Genomic DNA, 19,599 nt, shown 5'->3' with positions numbered 1-19,599 from the left:
CCCGTTGGTTAAGATCTATTACATACATCCAAATATTTTCCGACCTAAAGGTGCCAACATTGACTAAACTTATAAACCTCCAACAACGAACACTTCTGTTTTTTTTACAAAATAATGATGTTTAGTTTCTATATTCTCTTCGGAGATTTCTGCTTTAAAATATCATCATATTTTTATTTACCTTTTTAAGTAAATATGTTTTGGAATCATTGACGAACTTAGAAACCAGCATTAGTGAATCATTTATTCAACATAAAATCGCTTTCATTTTTCATTCACAGTGGTGACGCAAAATGAACAGACAAATAACTTAAATATTTCGACAGTGTTCACAGTCAATCGTCAATGTATCGTTAAGTTGTTCATCAGCTAGAGAACATCATGAACCTAAATCAAGTTTCGATAAATATCTTGAAAACAGAGTTACTGAACTCAACTTATTACACGTGGTTACTCGCCAGGCATTCTTATTCACAACAGTTTCGCTTCAGCACTGCGCTCCACGATAAGCCAGATTCCCCATATTAAACAACGGCAAAATTAATCTCTGCACGGTGGAAAACTTCGGTGCGTACATAAACTAGAAACGGAGTAGAAAAACTTTCCATTCATCCAACAATTTTGATGAAAACTTTTTCCGACTTTCTAGATCACTCGAATACCGGGAAGAAAAGTTACGTTCGTTCGCAACGGGGGGAAGGTGGCACTCATAGTCGCTTCACCATGCGGTCGCGACGCCGGCACTCACTCCCACATGTCAAAAACCCCCAGACGATATTCTGGCGCAAAATTATGCAAAATTTAATCTGAAAACTTTCCCACTTGCCCGAACTATGTTGAATCAAATTTTTCACCCCGCTTCCACTTCTCCCGCTCGACCCACTCTGCAAGCCCCAATGACGATGACGACGCCGACCGGTTGTGGGAATTTCAGCGAGATGGAGAGGAAAAACTTTTTCCCCACCGTTTTCAGCTCCTCCTAGCGCCACGAGTCAGACGGATTCGACGTGTGTGTGCACTGACTGGAATAAGTATGAGGACACGTCGGGAAACAATCTTGTGTCGTAGGTGTTCTATACTTGAAACGTGAAAAGCGGCGAAAATGCCGTCGTGTTTTGATTCTTCTCAGATTGGACACTTTTAGAAACAGGTGTTTTTGTTTCCGTTGTGCTGATACTACTAAGGCTTGCGGTTTCGATTTGTGTTTGTTAAGAGCACACTATCCCATAGTGAAGTATAGTCAAGTGGTTATTTAGTTTTCGTAGGTAACTTGCAGGGTTTGAGCACGAAGTGTGTCATGACCAAAAGTAATCATCAATGATGGGTTTGGGTGGACTGATTTCTAGAACACATTAAAGACACAAATTTTCTGTTTAACCACCAGTTGAGTCAAGAACATTCAGTTTGTTGAAATAAAGACCAAAAAAAAAAGTTCTTATCACACTATAATTTTTCCTGTTGTATAACTTTTTTTCGGAGTGTAGTTTTCTGCAGTTTCAATTCTCTGTAAATCATTCTTGGGCAGTTTTTATTTTTAGCCAACGATGCACGGATTATGTTTTTTAAGTTTGCTACATACACTCTTTCTAAAAATGAGTACAGGCGAGATATAATTTTTAGACTCCTGGAAAAAATGAATAGTGCTCCATGCTCAAATCAATGGCATGCTTTTTTGAGTAATATTCCTTGTTCCGGAATCAGACTAACACTACACAGTCATTGTAGCTTATACAATTTAGACTGGTTGTCGTCTTGTTTGGGTTGAAAACGTGTTTATTGCGGTAACTACAAGTACAAATCCCTTGGTAGATCATGAGTTATAGTGTGAATTTGTCAGCGATATCTGAGCGAGCCAGGTAAAAATCGTTGATAATACTTACAAGAATTCTACCCTTTCCTACATGATAAATAAACTTCAACTTTCAAAATATTTTATGAAACTTTGGTGGTTGAGTGATATGAAACGATCGATTCAGCCCAGAAAACAAATGACAATGACAATGAAAACAAATGACAATTTTGTACAAATATATTTCCAGAAGGGGCAGGTCCTTTCGCTGATTACCATGTCCCCAAATGCAATTTCGCCGAATAAGTAATTTAAATGACATTTCGCCGAATAGATAGTTTCGGTTTACGTTCATAGTCATACAAATTTGGAAGAGTTGCAATAATGAATCCAACACTCTTCCTTCTTTATGTCGAGACCCAACCGGGAAGCATTGGCTGTGCAAGAATTGTGCCACTAGACCCGCAATTATCTTATAAGCCAATAATTGGTTGTCATGTACTTGGGTACGAAAGTGACCCCATTGTTTACGTACCACTCCAGGACGACATTTGGATAGCGCTAGATCTGACCAGAAGATCGCAGGGCCCTCATGTTGCTTCAACAGAGGAGCAGACGCTTCTGTAGACACTCCTTGAGGTAGATTTTCCTGTTTACAGTCCAGGTAGTCACGAACGGCACACTCCGCTTGCCACAAGAGCAGATCGCTGGCCAAATCATGTTATTGGCAAAGTTTCTGCTTCCACTGCCTCCGTAACATCAAATTTGTGCTGGGCGGCGAAGAACAGTAGCCCCGGAAGCTGCCGGAATTCCGCCTTGACTGTAAGTCTCCTCATCCATGATGAGACAATGAGTCTTCGTCATCATTTAGGTTATTGGCAAAGTTTCTGCTTCCACTGCCTCCGTAACATCAAACTTGTGCTGGGCGGCGAAGAACAGTAGCCCCGGAAGCTGCCGGAAGTCCGCCTTGACTGTAAGTCTCCTCATCCATGATGAGACAATGAGTCTTCGTCAGCATTTAGGTGTACAATTTCCGGGCCCGTAACTTACCCACCGCATTTTGCCATTCGTCACGATTTGGAGCCTTCTGCACTTTGTACGTGCGCTGTCCCTCCCGGTCCTTGGCTCTCTGTACGAAAGACTTTGATTCAATTTTTGACCACATCATTGCCCGAAGCATTGGGAGCAGGCATTGCATTTATCGCTCATATGAGTAAATGCATCGGGATAATTTGCTACTGCGACAATAAAAACTCACATTTTCACACGAAAAGTTATTGGCACTCACACAACTTCTCCGGATAAATACAACGTGTTATTTCTCCGGATGAATAAAACCGCCGGAGAATGAGCTTATCACGGTAACCTTTTTGCGCTCGCTACCTTGCTGTCGCTATTCCAAAACACGAGAAACCAAGTCTATCCTACTTCTTTGTCGCTTTTCTTACAAACTAAATGTATTTTTTGACGTTTTTATTGATTTACACGAAATTCAAATATTATCACCAAATAAATTTTATCCGGAAAATTATTCTCGCGCTATTTGTGGAGACGGAGAATTTTGCGACTCATCTTATCTCGGAAAAGTTGGACATCGGATAAGCTTCTTCTCGCGTGAGTGAGAGAGAATTACAATGCCTGATTGGGAGGCTGGCAAAGCTGTATTATCGTGCAACATGAGGCCAAACTATGTCGCCATTCACCTCTGATACAGAATTCCTATCCCTTACCCTCCCGCGATGCCAACCGGGGTATAGGTCACCTTATGCCGTTTTTGCTTAAACTCGGGACTGGGTCGGGTCTATCCCCAACCACTGTCAGTTCATTCACTTCGACAGGTTGACGGATTGGAGCCTGCCTCAGTTTCGTGTCGAGCGGGAGTGGCATTAGTGAAGATCGACTAGGATCTGTGGTCGTATGCTGACAGTGAACGGGACAAACAACGCGTCAAGCTACTAGTGTGTCCGTCATACACAGTGAATCTTTCGGTGCAGTTAATGGATATTTTAGGCAGCTCAAAAATATTTCTTGGTTTTCTTTTGTCGGTTCGGGTTGTACACAACCCTCAATTAATGTTTTTATTCTTTTGCTAGTTTTCAATCCGTAAAAATATTTGAAAAAAAAACTTCAATTGAGACATTTTCTCGTTATTCGCCGTGACGGTTACAGTAACATCAGTAAGTCCAGATCCAATTATTACAAATATGCGCTAAATTAAAAAAAAAGTGAAAGAATGCAACGTCCGGTTAGTTACATAATAAATTAATTATATTCCTCTTACGACTTCAAGCTTAGCGCTCGACACAATCCCTCAGCATTTTAATTCAATGCTGGGTAGAGTAGAATGGGATCAAATAGGTATGGGGGTACAATAGGTATAGAGCATTATCTTAGCTATGTTATTGCAGAGTTCGCTCGTGTCGCGTGAATTAGACACAGGGAGGAGCACATAGTTGACGACTGTCATTTCGTCTGTTACCATGGATCAGCTGTATTAGTTACGACTTCGTTTATGTTTTCGCGTGTTGTCCTGCGAAAACGCATTGTCTTTCATGTTTAGTACAGAACATTTAAGTGATGTGAAAAATATCAAGTGCGTTTTTTCTTACGTAAAAATTAATGCTGAACACGAGTGTTGTTGGAGTAGATAATCGAAAAAAAAACAATCGAAAAAGAGAAGGAAAATAACCACGCGAGCCGGAATGCACAACGGCAATTCTACACTCTGGCGACGATGAGGACACCAAAGAAGTCATTTGCAAGTACAAAACCAGACTCAATTGCTAAAAACATGTTTTTTTAAACATTTCCTTCCGTGGTCTCATGATCTTGCACATCATTTGCCACTTCCTCATTTTCTTACGTGAATGACGTCAATGGATTGCATTTATTTGTGTTATTAAGTTTTAAAAGTTGATCAACTGATTTTCTAGTTGTGTACATTGTTTTATTTAACCGTTATGTGGCCGACGCGGTACCCGGGTACCTGTTCAGGTTTCAAATAATGAAATTCCAATGTTTATCCATAGCTGGAAATTGAAATTTTGTGACATCTAAGAACTTCACTAAGTCAAGGTTTTGGGTTCTTTCTAGGATGTCATCAAAGGTTGCGAGTTCGAATCTCGCCTCTGGGGGGAATTTTTTTCATATGATTGCTTAGCTTCACTCACCATTTTTGATCGTTTTCCCCGTTGGATACTACCAGTAATAAATAAGGTATTAGAACTTAATTCAAAAACCAAACAATTGAATTATTAGTTAAAAATATTGTTAATATGGTCAGGGGGAGTGAGGAGGGGCTTATTTGTGAATTTCAATGGAATACTGGCAATATGGGTATCAAAATTCTTGGAATTGCTTCAGTGGGTGGTTTTGGAACCATTTGATTTAACCCCGGGACGGACATTTCGCAGCAGGTTCCCGTGGACCCGTGAGTGGCCATTTCGAGGTCAAATTATCATATGGTTCCGTAACAATAAATAACAGACTTCCGAGACAATTTGAAGAGTTTCGATACTCATATTGCTAGAACATTATTAAAATTTGCAAATCATGTCCTAGTACTGGAACATTACTCCGGAAAATCCGGATTACCAAAAACCAGATCCATTCATCCGGTTCAATTTTACAGAGTCAAACAGTGGACGAGTTCCTGAATCCAAAACATTTAAGTGTCTAAATGGGTTTAATAAAGCCATACTTATGAGCATTTCAATTTGTGGGTATCCGGGTACCCTCGTCGACCGGTTAATGGTGTTTTTTGTTGGACACAAACGGTTTATCTCGAATATAGTGACCAATCTTACCCACAAATTTTAAAAAAATCGAAACAAACGTACCATCGCCATATTTAAAATTTTTAGCTTAGGATTTAGCTTGAAAAATATTTAACCGTACATAAAATCATTATTGCCAGGACGTTGCCACATGTATAATCTTTCCGAGTGTTTGTTTGTCAAAATTAGTGCAAAAACCATCGCAGCACTAGCTCACCCAAAAAACTGACCTGCTTGACCCCACTCTACTATGTATACTAAACCGAAATATTCTGAAACTGGCACAAGACTCATCTTTCTACAGAGAAGTGCATAATAAAATAAATGGTTTGAAAATTTACATGAAATAAAGCACCGACGAGTTTTTAAACTTTTCTTCCGTTGTCCAGGTGTTTCCCGGAAAACGATTTTTTGGTTTCCCGAAACTTAGGAAGCTGAAAACCATCGGGAAATAGGTGCTCTACATAGAACATGTTTAAAAACGAAGTAATCACTCATACAAAAACTGCGTATTTCCATCGCATATTCAACGCTCTGTGGAAATTGCCCCTCTAGTTGGGCAAATAAGCACTAAACAAACAATGCAAACATGTATGTATTAGAATCCCTCATATTCACAATACAAAAAAACAACATAATGCCGAATTCTTACTGATCGAATTGTGTGCAACGGCTTCGATCGAAGAACCTGTTACCTATTATAAATCTATTAAACTTTGGATAAAATATCCCCACACTTACTGTCGCTAGTGTTCTTCGTATAGTTAGAAATAAACTGACTGCCGATGCCGAAGCGGTTTCCATTTTAGGAGAATTATGTGTATTAGCGTTAACTTTTACCGAGCGCTGCCAACTGCTGCTAGCTAGAAGAACTTTTATCGCACCGGGAAGGGCGTAAGTTTGTTAAGCAGCTCCTCACTTGTTTGTTCCGCCGCTGTGAACTTGGTTTCAGGCATCAGATCTTAGAAAAAGTTTGGAATTTCCTTCGTAAAAAGAGTGTGTGTTTGTTGAAGTTGTTGCGTGGTAGTAAACTGCGAAGTTGTTGTGCGGAAGTAAATAGATTCTACTGCAGTTTAATTTATGAACTGATTTTTTATGTTTGAAGACCATACTAGTCACTGTCAGTGCAGAAAAAAACTCATAACACTGAAACGTGTCAGTTTGGGGGCAGATTTTTATTAGACTATTGCCATTGCGCTTGCAAATCACCTCCAAGCGCGATGGCAATAGTCTGATAAAAATCAGCCCCAGCATTCGAAAGGCAAACAGAGATGAACAGCAGAATTTTATTGTTGCTAATCATCGACATGTTTCTTACGTGGCTTCTCTTTTGTCGGTTCTCACAATAAAGAGAGACAAGTCTGTTTTTACCAGGAGACATGTGGGTAGACTTGAGTGATTAAGCTGCCTAAACTTGACTCCTGCCAACAGAAGACAAAAGATTAGCCCGTACGATTTTGAGGTTGTTTCTAATGACCCTGTCACTTCTAGTTTTCCGTTTTGTATATTTCATATCCTTACTCTCACTTGAGTACTATGGCTTTAAATTTTCATAGCTTTCCCTACTCAGTCATCTCAAGCTAATTTCATGTCGTTGAAAAAGTAAAAAAAAAATGTGACTACATATTAGTCGACATAAAAAAAATTAAAATTAACTTTCAACTGTTCATGGGGTTTTGTTTACGTAGCTTGTTGCTGCGAAACATCAGATGTTCTTGAAGGCGGTTCTCGGGAAATTAACTTGCTTTGACGGGAGTAATTGTTCATATCAAACGTTGTACCACAAATCGTACGAGTCATAAAGAGATTCGTCAGTTTATAAGCTACGAAGCATACCATGCTTATGTAACGCTTATCTCTCATACAATCGAATTAGACAATAACGTCGAAAAGAACGAGAATGCAGAATCACGTCTAGGCAAATAGTACTCCAACACTTACATGTTAACTGGTATAAAGAATCATATCAACGCTGTATCCATGTTTACCTAGAAAAAGAAAAAAAAAGAAAATAAATATAAGTGACGAAAATTTTCTAGTATTGATAATACATCAAATTGGATAATTGATATTTGGTGGTCGATGTTTGCAAAAGCTCTGGAAGGCCTCTCATTTCTATCAGAAGAATTCCACACCGTACCGGATATTCAAGATTCTGAAATCACGCCACCGCCAACGTTTCTATTATAAACCCGAAATATCCGCCCGCCAACAATAATGTAGTAACCAATCCCGCAATCGGTTCATCACGTTCCGCCAGCCATAAAAAGTGCTACCATTTTTTTTCGATGTTGGTAAATCGCCTGTCTGCCTCATCAACCTTCAACGCTACCGAACAAAAACATAGATGATTGTCTATGCGAGCGCACGCCCTTGTCTCTGTGTGCGCCACCGCCGCCGCCGGCTGAAACCGTGTCACTTTTGAATGTCAATTTAGCGGTTCGTTCATTTACCGCATGGCGATATGGCCGCAGCTCGCAAGTCAAATAGGGCCGAAAACCGGTTTTCCAACGATTGACGGCGTCGTCCAGGAAAAGGAGGTACTAAAACAGTCGCGCGGTGCACGGTTAATTTGGTGTTGTAAACACTTATAAATCGCTAAACTGGTTGCGGGCCGAGGAGCGGGTTGGCTCCATCTGCTCCATTCCTCAGCGTAGTCTACCGCCTAGAGATTGACTGGTTTAGCTCTAGTGAGGCGATGCGGTGACATGAATCACTCATTTTCGCCTCACATTTTGCTTGCGTTTCCGCGCAACGCGCTCACATTTTGCCACCGCCTGGGCCGTGTCATGTCAAAACCGAACTCAGTGATTTTATCTTCGATCTGGGTGTAGTGGTGGTGTCGAGAAGTCCATCTAGCGTATCGCCGGTATCCGCTGCACCCTCTTCTAGCACAACTGTCGCTGGATATGTGCTAAATGGTGACCGTCGTTCTGCGGGAAGACAAATTCTGCCATGTGTGTTTGAAAAAAGTGATTTGGGATATTAACCATAACTTGTTGCGGGTTCACAATGCTTCTAGAGATGTCATTGCGAGGACCTGAGTCCAGGCGCGGTTAGAAATTAATTCAACTCAAGTAGAAAAATCTTCTCAATCGGCGGCGTGGTGACAAGGTGGATTGTTCTATCTCCCGATGAGAAAACCGCGTCCCGTGTTTATTGGATTTCAATAATTATTTACTCAGCCAGTCGATAGAATACGAAGAAATTAGTATCCATACCTTTCATTCCTAAGAATTATAAAAACGTGTCTTAAAAATAGTAAAATACTCGTGCTTAAGAGCAACGAAAATTTTCATTCTTTTTCGAACTAGAATCGATTGCACTACGCTGAACCATTTTTCACTTATCAAAATGGTCCGTACGCGTTTTGCGGCCATAGCTGCGGATGGCTTGCCAGATGCTCATTTTTTATTTTATGAATTTATCAGTCAACAATCAGATTTAAAATCATTCAAATATTGGAGCTGTAGAGCTGGGTTCTCGGAAGGGTCACTTAGTACAATTGCAGACAAGACGGGAAATGTCAGCCACAAAAACACTACTGCACACTGCAGCGAACCGTGATTCTGAATGAGATATCCATTGTATGGTTCAGAAGTGTGGGCGTAGGGACTTTCGGATCGCGCAGGAACGAGCCTTTATTTGTGCGTGCTTTTGACCGCGTTAATCAAATTATAAGTGATACAGTGGGGACGTTTGGTGTTTGCGAAATATTAGGCCGTGATTGCATGCTAGTTCACGAAGGGCTCGAGCGTTTATAAGCGTTAGCGCGTTCGATAGCGTGGGCGTTTGTATGTCGCGTGTATAAATTTGATTTTATAGCCATGTGTCCATTCGCATATTCACACGTGTTCCGTGTTCTTAGATGATTGCGCGGACCGTGAATTTAATACTTAATTTTCAGTGTATGCTTCAGATGCTATAAGAGGGTGGGTTCTTCCAATAGACTAGAGTCCGCGGCCATGTCCCAATGAAACGTGTTGTCTAGCGGATATGAGTGTCATTTTTTCGATTGGAGGCCTGGGAGGACCTAGTCATTTCATGATCACGCGAACACGGGCGTTTATAGGTTCACTCCTGTCACTAAGTTTGTAAATTTATAAGTTCTAAAACGTTAACTTAGTCACTGGGATGTTATTCTGTTTGCGAGATTGTGGGCGTAGATGTGGGTGGATGATCTCGAAGGCCTCGAGTGTTTGTATGTTGAAGTGTTTATTGTGGGTACTAGCGTGTATGTAACTTCGCGTGCATGAATTCGATTTTTTAACCATGTTGCCAGTTGCATATTCGCGTACATCCTTGAGTGATTGCGCGCGAACCGTGAATTTGATACTTAATTTTTAGTGTATAGTTCGTATGCTAGAAGAGAGTAAGTTTTCCAATATCACTAGAGTTCCCGGTCATGTGAACCTGTTGTCTAGTGGATATAGTGTCATTTTTTTATTAGTCCCTAGGACAGGATCCACCAGTTGGCTTTATTTTTCCCCTCTTCTTATATTTTGCTAATCCCTGTTCAAAATGACATAACCCTCCCGATCAATGTTGGCAATATATTTTGTTGCGGTTATGTCCAAAAAGATATCTTTCAGCTTAAAATATTCTCCAAGAAACAATTTCACTAGACTGCTAGAACCGAAGGTAGAGATTTCCGAACATGACCGACTCGCGCGAACATGGGCGTTTGTAGGTTACGGCTTGAGACCACGTTAAAAGTTTATTAGAGGCAACACATTCACTTGATCACCAGGGTGTTTTCATGTTTGTGAGATTACGGACTTTAGTGTGTACGTAGACGATCGCGAAGGTCTTGAGCGTTTGTATGTTAATGTGCTGAATGCTAAGAGAGTGAGACTACCCATATTACTAAATTTCCCTGTCGTTATGGAACATGTTGTTTAGTGGATATGCGCGTCATTTTTATACCTATGCTACTAGGGCCGAGGGTAGATACTTTCGGACGTGACCGATTCATGATCACTCGTGTATCACACATGTGTTTGTAGGTGCGCGCTTAAAACCGCGTTATTTATAAGTGCTAAAACGTTCACTTAATTCATGTTTTCGAGATCGCAGGCGTATTCGTGTGGGGACGAGACCCAATCGTTTGTATGTAAGTATGTATGTATGTTACTTACACGCTAACAGACGCGACAACTGTTAGCGTGTAAGTAACTTCGCATGGATAAATTCGATTTTATAATGAGGTTGGGTTAAGGGGAGCGTCTAGTGCAGTGAATATTAAAAATCGATTTTTCTATTCACTTACTTGTTAGTATTGAACCTCTAGAATAGTCTCGTGTAATCTCAGTGGTTATGAACGATCTTCTTTTGTTTTAAAGAACTATGCGTTCCTCACGCGTGTTTGCTGTCACACCCGCAGATCGATCGTTCTTCTAAGCCGCACTTTTCAAATTGGCGAACACCATAACTCAAAAACTATTTAACTTGAATTTTTATGGGCATGTATAATATGTGTAGCCGGTCGATGAGCCACGAAAAACTAAAAAAAATATTGTTCTTCCCATTATTTTGAAGAAAAATTCAATACTTCAAAATGAGATTTTTCGGTTTTTATGATGCCATTTTTTGATATTCAATTTTTCTGGTTTTTTTGGTTCATCGAGTAACTACAAGTCTAAATATTAAAAATCTTAGCGAATTTCCTATTTCAGACAGTTTTATCAAGAGTTATCATGTCCGCCGTGGCGCTCTTCGACGTGGAAATGGTTGGACGTCTACTCTTGATTTGCTTGTATGTGTGGCTCTGCGTTACTGATTTTTTTTGTGCATAATGATTGTATAAATAAACCTTAACATTGCACAAGAGGTCCAGTGTTGCCTTGCCTTCAAAATCGTAGTACAAAATTGCTTTCGATTTGAGCACTTTTCACAAGACGTCACCCATAATGCTTAATACCGGCCGCGTTTATGAGTTTGCCAAAGCGTTCGCTTAATTACCGGTGCGCTTTAATGTTGGCGAACTCGTGGACGTAAGTATTTGTGGAGGATTGATTGCATGTTCGCGTTTGTGACCATGTATGTGTTATAGCGAAGGCCACTAGCGTTTGTACGTTTGAAATGAGAGAGAGATTGTGAGTGTATTGGAGGAACCATGCCATTGTTTGTGTTAGTGAGTGTCTAATTTAAGATATAGTAAAAAGGATAAAATGACACGGCGAATAAAGATAAAAAAATGCAATGAGATTAAGTAGAAACGTGGAAATTGACCGATATTATTTTTGGTATACATGGTGTATTTAAAGTATTATATTTAGTTTTCCGCCGCTCCCTCTTTTTAGTCTTAGTGATTAATTCCCCATGTATGCTGTCCTTACCATTAATATAGTTTAAAAATTGTTCCTTGCTTTTAAATGTAGTTTTAAAAAAATCATACTATAATCTTCTAGTTTCAAGAAATTTTAGATTTAATATGCAAAAACTGGCACCTTTAAGGTTCAACTGAGAAAGTTTCGAAAAGCGGTTATATTTGTAAACAAAAAAGCTGTTTTTCGCCACCCTTTACAGAATTTTCATGAAAATCAATCAATGTACTCGGGGCATTATTAGAATACTATTGATTGATTTTCATGAAGATTATGTCAACGGTGTCCTAAAAATGCTTTTTTTGTTTTAAAAGATGGCTGCTTTCCAAGCTTTCTCAGTTGAACCTTGAGCTGTAATGGTACCGTGCCTTATCAAATAAACAAAAAAAGTTATGCAAATAACCTTCACAAACGAAAATAGTACCTCTTTACACCTTGAATCTACTCCGATATATCTTTGATTACAGTGTTTTGCTTAAACAATAAAGCTGATATTATAATATTATGTCGGAAACCATACTACAATCTTGAGCGAAATTTTGTTTTTGTTCAGTCAATACAAGAAAGCTAATCCGGGTAATCCATCAAATCTCATTAAAGCGTCACCCTGTAGCCATCCTAATGGAAATGAAAAGTAAAAAACCTCCCATTTCGGAGAAAAACTCACGCTTCACGCTCATTATCGCCGAGAAATGCGAACCCATTTTTCCTCATGTCTCTTCAACCATGTGTGAGAATTTCGCGTTCAACATGGCGGCTATCAAACTACCCTGAAGTCACATTTACTCATTGTGTAATCTGGACAATTTCTCACGTAGTATCCCCCTCTGGACTACTACCTGCATTCTAAATACTTTGTAGTGTTTCTGTGCCGGACGCCCCAACGACACGTCCAAGTTCCAATTCACTGCACTCGAATCGAACGATGGGTTGTAATATTCTCTCGCTCTTATCGCACCTTCTGTCAAGTCATAACTATCGCCTCCAGCTCCTACCTGCCTGCCTGCCCGCGCTCATCTCCCCACCCTCCCCGTGATGATAGTTGATAGTAGGTACAAGCGCATACTCTATTCTCGCCCGAGTGAGGTGAGCTATCACGCGCGCTAATTCGCCGGCCGGTCGACCCTCATCGTACAGCCTACAGCTCCCGGCGGTAACCGCGTTCACGCTCTTTGCGAAGCCGTGATGCCAGAGCGGAGCAGATAGGGTGTTGCATTCGCGTTATGCCTACTGTTTATTTTTTGTTTTAGCTGGAATTCTATTTATGTATAGCGGCTTGAATTTACTATGGTTGGGCAGCGGCGACGAGGGCATGTTGTTTTCTTTTTTTCCCCTTCGTTTCCTAGTGAGTGGGTAGTATATCTGCTGATGGCGCTCAGCTCATGTCCTTACTTTACAAGGTCAATGGGTTTATAGTGGCACGTGTTGTTGCTGGTCGCACTACAGATTGTTTTGCTAGGTAATATACGATAGCAATTCAGTGTTACAATTCTCATGGTTGGCCGCTCAATGCTGGTAGTTCAAAAAACTGACAAGCGCTAATGCCTGAGAGGTAATCGAAAGTGACACTGTGCAATAGTGCTTTAACATGTTATGTTCACATGCAAAATAGGAGAACTTCGAAAATACGAAGATTGGTACTTCTAAAAGTGAGATGGAAAATTATTCCATCTTTCAATTCAACGTGCACTTTAAGGTTTCTGATAATATGGACCGATAAAATTAGACTGACCGAATGGGATTTTTAAAACATATTCACTATGATCATCCAAAATTATTTCAAAACATTAATTTGTAGACCATATGCTACCAAAATAAACGTACTACAACGGTTGTCAACGATTTTTTGCACATGTGAAGTAAAATGTTGAAAAAATATGATTAAAAAAACACCTTTTAACAGTTAGGAATGTCTAAGAATTCAAGCCACAAGAACACATAGCTTGCCAAACAAGATACTTTTCAGGAAATTTATTTTGTATTTGGATTTTGGTTGTTCAGGAGCATCCGACTAGTTGCAGTGTCAATTTCAGATCCAGAAAAGTACTCGAACTTTTTGTGACATTAAAAATTTCTTACTCCACTCTGGGGCTAGGTGTCATTCTAAAATCTAAAATATCTATGTAACAAAACTATGTAAGGTTTGCATGCTTATAATTCCGCTATTACTAGATGGATTTAAATCATTTATGTATCAGACGATTCAGAAACGCCTAACCTAAATATTGATAATGATTTATTATCTGTGCAATAGCAGTCTATTGAATATTGGTAAAATTAAAAACTCCACAAACATGGGAGAATTCATGAAGCAGGGCCGTTTCAGGCAGAGCCGTCATGGCTCAATCATATACCAGAGGTTATAAATAGAGGTGCAGCGTGTCTGTTTGCATTATTTGATGCTCACACGCCAAATGAGTAACATCACGACTATAATGGCCGGTTGGTGCAATAAGCGTTAGACGCTATGGATTTTCGTATATGGTGGTGGTATTAAGCCGCAAACAGTAGTCATGTACGAATTTTTCGTGAACCAGTATCATTGGTACCCGTTTCCTCGCTGTATGCAAAATTTTGCGATTTAAAACATTGCATACATGTACGTAGGGTAGATTTGGATTGAGTTCAACGCAGCAGTGTGCGACGTTTGCGCGCTGCTTGTGAGTTTGCGTTGTGACAAATTAATTTATTTTTATGTTTGTGTGTGCGTTGGATTGACGATACAGAGGAAATTCTCATTGCGTATTGTGTATTGCGGATACACACGATGAGTTTATCACTAAGAAATCTGACAACATGCTTCTGTAGGTATTTCGAAAGCACGGTAGGACTCAACTGGGGTTGTGTATTACCAACGAGATAAATTCGAAACACAAAAATCAAACTTAATTCAAGTAAGGTTTTGTGCCCTTAATGCGCAAATTGGTTTAATCCAATTTGCCCTTTGGGGAATTAATAAAGCATAATGCCAGGCTTTTGGTTCTCTAGCCAAAATCGTCAGCAAACCAGAGCATCTGTATTTGCTTCTCGAGACATCATTTGGGACAAGCCAGTTGCTTTGGGCATTCACATGTGTCGTGTGAACTGTTTGGATTTTTTTGAGTCTAACTAGTGTTAATTTGAGTACTAGTTTAGATACATCGTCTAACTAGATCTGAAGTTCGACGGGATAAATTCGAAACACAAAAATCAAACTTAATTTAAGTTAGGTCTTGTGCCGTTAATGCGCAAATTCTTTTAATCATCTTGAAAATTAATATTGCGCATTTTTAATGTCACCATGACCGTATTTTGTACATAAACCTTTAATTTTTTTTAAAAGTGGTCCAACTGAAGCAGTAGAGCTTGATTCTCGGAAGGGCTCCCTGTTGAAATCAATTGCAGGCGAGTTGGGAATGTCACCCACTAAAACATTGATTATGGCCGCATTGAGTGAACGGGTGAGCATTTAATTGTTCGCGCTTCGCGTTGATCAGATTAAAAGTGTTAGTTATAGCATGCACTAAATAATCGAAGTGTTTTTGTATTTGCGAAATCTTGGGCAAAGTTGTTTGTGGACGATCGCGAATGGCTGGAGCGTTTGTATGTTGATGATGATGATGGTCCCACCTCATACCCCCACAAAGGTGTGAGCTGAAAGATTTATCTAGAAGATAATTAATATTTTAACTCATGACAAGACCAGTTAACAAAAAAAAGGAATGGTTCAATTTGCAGACATAGCCTTTCCTTCAAATGAACGTAACCAGATATATTTCAAATATTCCAGCAACAACCAGGGTCCATCAAGAAAATTTCCATTCCGGGAAGATACTTGATAGAATCGAGAATTGAACCCAATAGCTTCCATTTCTGATAATTCTCTGTAAGACTCCCCCCGCCTGACCAAGACGTGGTAATGTGTTCGATCGCGTGAGCGTTTGTATGTCGAGTGTGCTAGCGTGTATGTAACTTTGCGAAACGTTCCCGTCTTTGCATATTCGCAAGGATTCTTGCATGTTCGCGTTGATCTCGGATGAAGGGTAGGGGCTTCCGGACGTGATCGATTCATGATCGCATGTGAACTCGCGTTTGTATAATTGCATTTGAAAGTGAAGCAATGAACATTATGAGAGCTTCACGCTCTTTTGCCATTACGCCCGTGTGTATATCTCATGCGAAAACCGAAGCGTCATGTAACGGGCGGGCTTCTTTATTAGTTCAGTAAATCAAGAAGATATGTACCAGTTTAAAACGACTCTTAGTGAGGCAACAACGAGGTGAGTGTTTCACAGGTTGCAGATATATGTGAAGCAACATGATTCAGAATACATGTTTTTGGCGAAGATGACTTTTCAAATGTGCTGCTGACGGCGCCGCTGGTTGAGTGGTAAGCGTCACCGCCACTCATTCCAGTTGGTCTGCTGCTCTCTTCTGTTTACTACCGACCGCGGTCATTAAGAAGCAACGGTTTGCCCCGAATTTCAAAATAAGTTGGTTTATACGCTCTTAATATGTTTGTCGAGACTTGATCACAAGGGGGTATTTATGTTAGGAAGATCGCGGGCGTAATTTTGTATGGATGGTCGCAATAGCATGTTCGAGTTTGTGACTAGGGCTGTATTATCGCGCAGGTTCGAACGTTTGTATGGGTTTGATCACACAGGCGTGCGACGAACTGGAGTGTACGGTTCAGATATAGAAGAGAGTGAGTTTCCCCATATTGATTCCTTGATGCCCCGAGACTTCTAGTCTATATGAGTTTACATATATTGCTGGTTTGTGACGTAAGTCATGTTATTTCCTCTTTTCCAAGGTTATTAAGAACAACGGAAAATAGAGAAGGAATGACCGGAACGGTGAGAATGAAGCTACGGCAAAAATACCTTTTTACTGGACACACTGAGAAAAGATGTGATCTCAAGTAGGAATCGAACTTGCGATCTCCGCCATGTGAGTTTGCGTTTTAGACCAAGATTGAAGGCATGGGTCTAAGCTGCTAGGATCAAAGGAAGAGGCTACCGAACGTGACCAATTTCATGTTCCCGTGTTATCTTCCTCCATGTATTGATATTTTTATTTTTATCCATAGATGAAAATATATTTAGCCGTGACTATGGAAGGTGATAGCTCTAATGCCCATCTACCGACCAATTTCAAGAATGCCTACACGTACATGGTCTGAGGTCAGCTTCAAACACTATAAACTCCGCATGAATATATCCAGGAATCAATTGATTCCGACAATCAATGGTTGTTGTTGTTCCGGTACGTGTTTAGTATGAACAGAGTTTTTTGTAAATAAAACCAATAACAATGATAATTTAAGACGATCTCGCCAACTTCTGCTGCTTGTTATCTATTTCTTTCGTGGCTCGCCACGGACTCTTAGCATATAAACGAAATTTTGCAGTACATTTTTATATAGATGGCTCTGGCATCCATCACTTTTCCTCCTGTCACAAGATGGCACTACCGAATCACTATTCTGTGAGCATTTTTGCCCTTGCGCACTTTCTTGCATCAAACCTGCACTTGCATAGAAAGTTTTAGTGCTTTCCAAATATTTCATAATACTACTTGCATGCCCGGGGGGTTGAACACCATCTTTGCTTTGCATTTGCAGGAAGTTACAATATTTAATTTCCACATATTTTCTTCCAATTGGGCTTATTTGTCGGACAAAATGGTTCATCTATTAGACCAAATCTATACCGGTATGATGAGAATCGTGTTCAAGCAATCAATCTATCACAATTCGCTCAAGATTACAAAAACCGAGCGAGGAAAAGAAAATTGAATGCAACGTACGGAGCGATGCGCACTAGAGGGAGACTAGAGAAACCGGCCGACCGCAAAATATGACCATCGTCGATTCGAACGAAACTTTGCAGGTGTGTTCGCTGTATGAATCTCCATGATATTCTCTGGCAATTGGAATATTTTGATACAAGAGTAATTTTTCAAAAGGGCGTAAACGTTTCTACGTGCATGAATTTCAAAAAATTTTTGTTCGATTACTGTATTTTATACAGCAAAACTATCTGAGAACAAGTTACAGGGAATGAATACTGTCCGAAAAAAATATACACTGAAAAAAATGTGTAATTTTTCAAAAAAACAAAGATTTATGATAAATTTTTTTTTTAATTTTTTATATTTTGTTACCAAAAACATAAAGAGAAAAGAAACATTTTGATTGTGATTGCATGATGGAGAAAAAAATCGGTAAAAAAGTTTTTCTAACAATAACTTCGTACATGTTTTTAAATTTCATACTAATTGACATACAAAATTGTAATTTTATTACAGAATATAATTCTAAGCACCATTTTAATCAAAATGCATTTAACAAAAAATCTTCCAAAATGCGATAGTTTTCGAGATATTTGAAATTTTGCTACTTCAAAAACAATTAATTCGTGTAATTATGCTCTTTTTAAAAGTTATTCGCGTTACCCCATCAAAAAAATGTCCAAAATTTAATGTTTATCGTTTTAAGGACGTAAAAGCAACCTTTTTAGTGTATTTGGATCATGGAGAAGCTTTCAATAGAAAAGTTTTCCTAACAACAACTTTTGACATTTTTTTTATAATTCTTACTATTTGCAGTAAAAATACAATTTTCTTTTTGAATATGATTCTAAACGCCATTTTAAATCGAAATGCTCTAAACAAAAATTTTCTAAAATGTAGTAGTTCTCGAGATATTTTAACTTTTGTTTTAACAACACAATTATTTTGTTTTATTACGACCTTTTCATAAGTTAGTCGCGTTTCTCCATCAACAATAATAGATTTTTCAAAAGGCCCGTAAACTTTCGTGCAACTTTCTCTTTGACATCAAGGCGATATTGTAAACCTTTTGAAAGTTACATGAAAGCAACCAAAATATATTTCAACCATAGGGTCTGTTGATTAAACTATATAGCTGAATCATATGTTGGTTGTTTTCATGTAACTTTAAAATGTTGCACAATATCGCGTTGATGTCAAAGAGAAAGTTGCAGGAAAGTTTACGGGCCTTTTGAAAAACCTATTATTGTTGATGGAGAAACGCGACTAACTTATGAAAAGGTCGTAATAAAACAAAATAATTGTGTTGTTAAAACAAAAATTTAAATATCTCGAGAACTACTACATTTTAGAATTTTTTTGTTAAGAACATTTCGATTTAAAATGGCGTTTAGAATCATATTCAAAAAGAAAATTGTATTTTTGACTGCAAATAGTAAGAATTATAAAAAATGTCAAAAGTTGTCAGGAAAACTTTTTTATTGAAAGCTTCTCCAGGATCCAAATACACTAAAAAGTTGCTTTTACGTCTTTAAAACGATAAACATTAAATTTTTGACATTTTTTGATGGGGTAACGCGGATAACTTTTAAAAAGAGCATAATTACACGAATTAATTGTTTTTGAAGGAGCAAAATTTCAAATATCTCGAAAACTATCGCATTTTGGAAGATTTTTGTTAAATGCATTTTGATTTTAAATGGTGCTTAGAATTATATTCTGTAATAGAATTACAATTTTGTATGTCTATTAGTATGAAATTTAAAAACATGTACGAAGTTATTGTTAGGAAAACTTTTTTACCGATTTTTTCTCCATCATGCAATCACATTTAAAATGTTTCTTTTCTCCTTAGGTATTTGGTAACAAAATATAAAAAATGTAAAAAATGGGTTTTTTCGCGATTTAAATTTTTATCATAAATTTTTGTTTT

General features: G+C 38.8%; 1 protein-coding gene across 18 annotated transcripts in view; it reads right to left on the bottom strand.

Moving 5' to 3' along the window:
* The window catches only part of LOC131677680 (C-terminal-binding protein), a 215,963-nt gene that overhangs the window by 90,709 nt on the left and 105,655 nt on the right, over positions 1-19,599 (bottom strand). Inside the window, exon 2 of one of the 18 annotated variants that reach the window (XM_058957627.1) lies at positions 7,507-7,553. The exons of the other annotated variants lie outside the window; for them this stretch is intronic. The gene's annotated coding sequence lies outside the window, so the exon portion shown is untranslated. The remainder of the gene's footprint in view (positions 1-7,506; positions 7,554-19,599) is intronic. 18 annotated transcript variants of the gene reach the window in all.

Source organism: Topomyia yanbarensis, chromosome 1 (assembly GCF_030247195.1).
Source record: "Topomyia yanbarensis strain Yona2022 chromosome 1, ASM3024719v1, whole genome shotgun sequence".
Lineage (NCBI taxonomy): Eukaryota > Metazoa > Arthropoda > Insecta > Diptera > Culicidae > Topomyia > Topomyia yanbarensis.
This window is presented reverse-complemented; position numbering and strand designations above follow the sequence as displayed.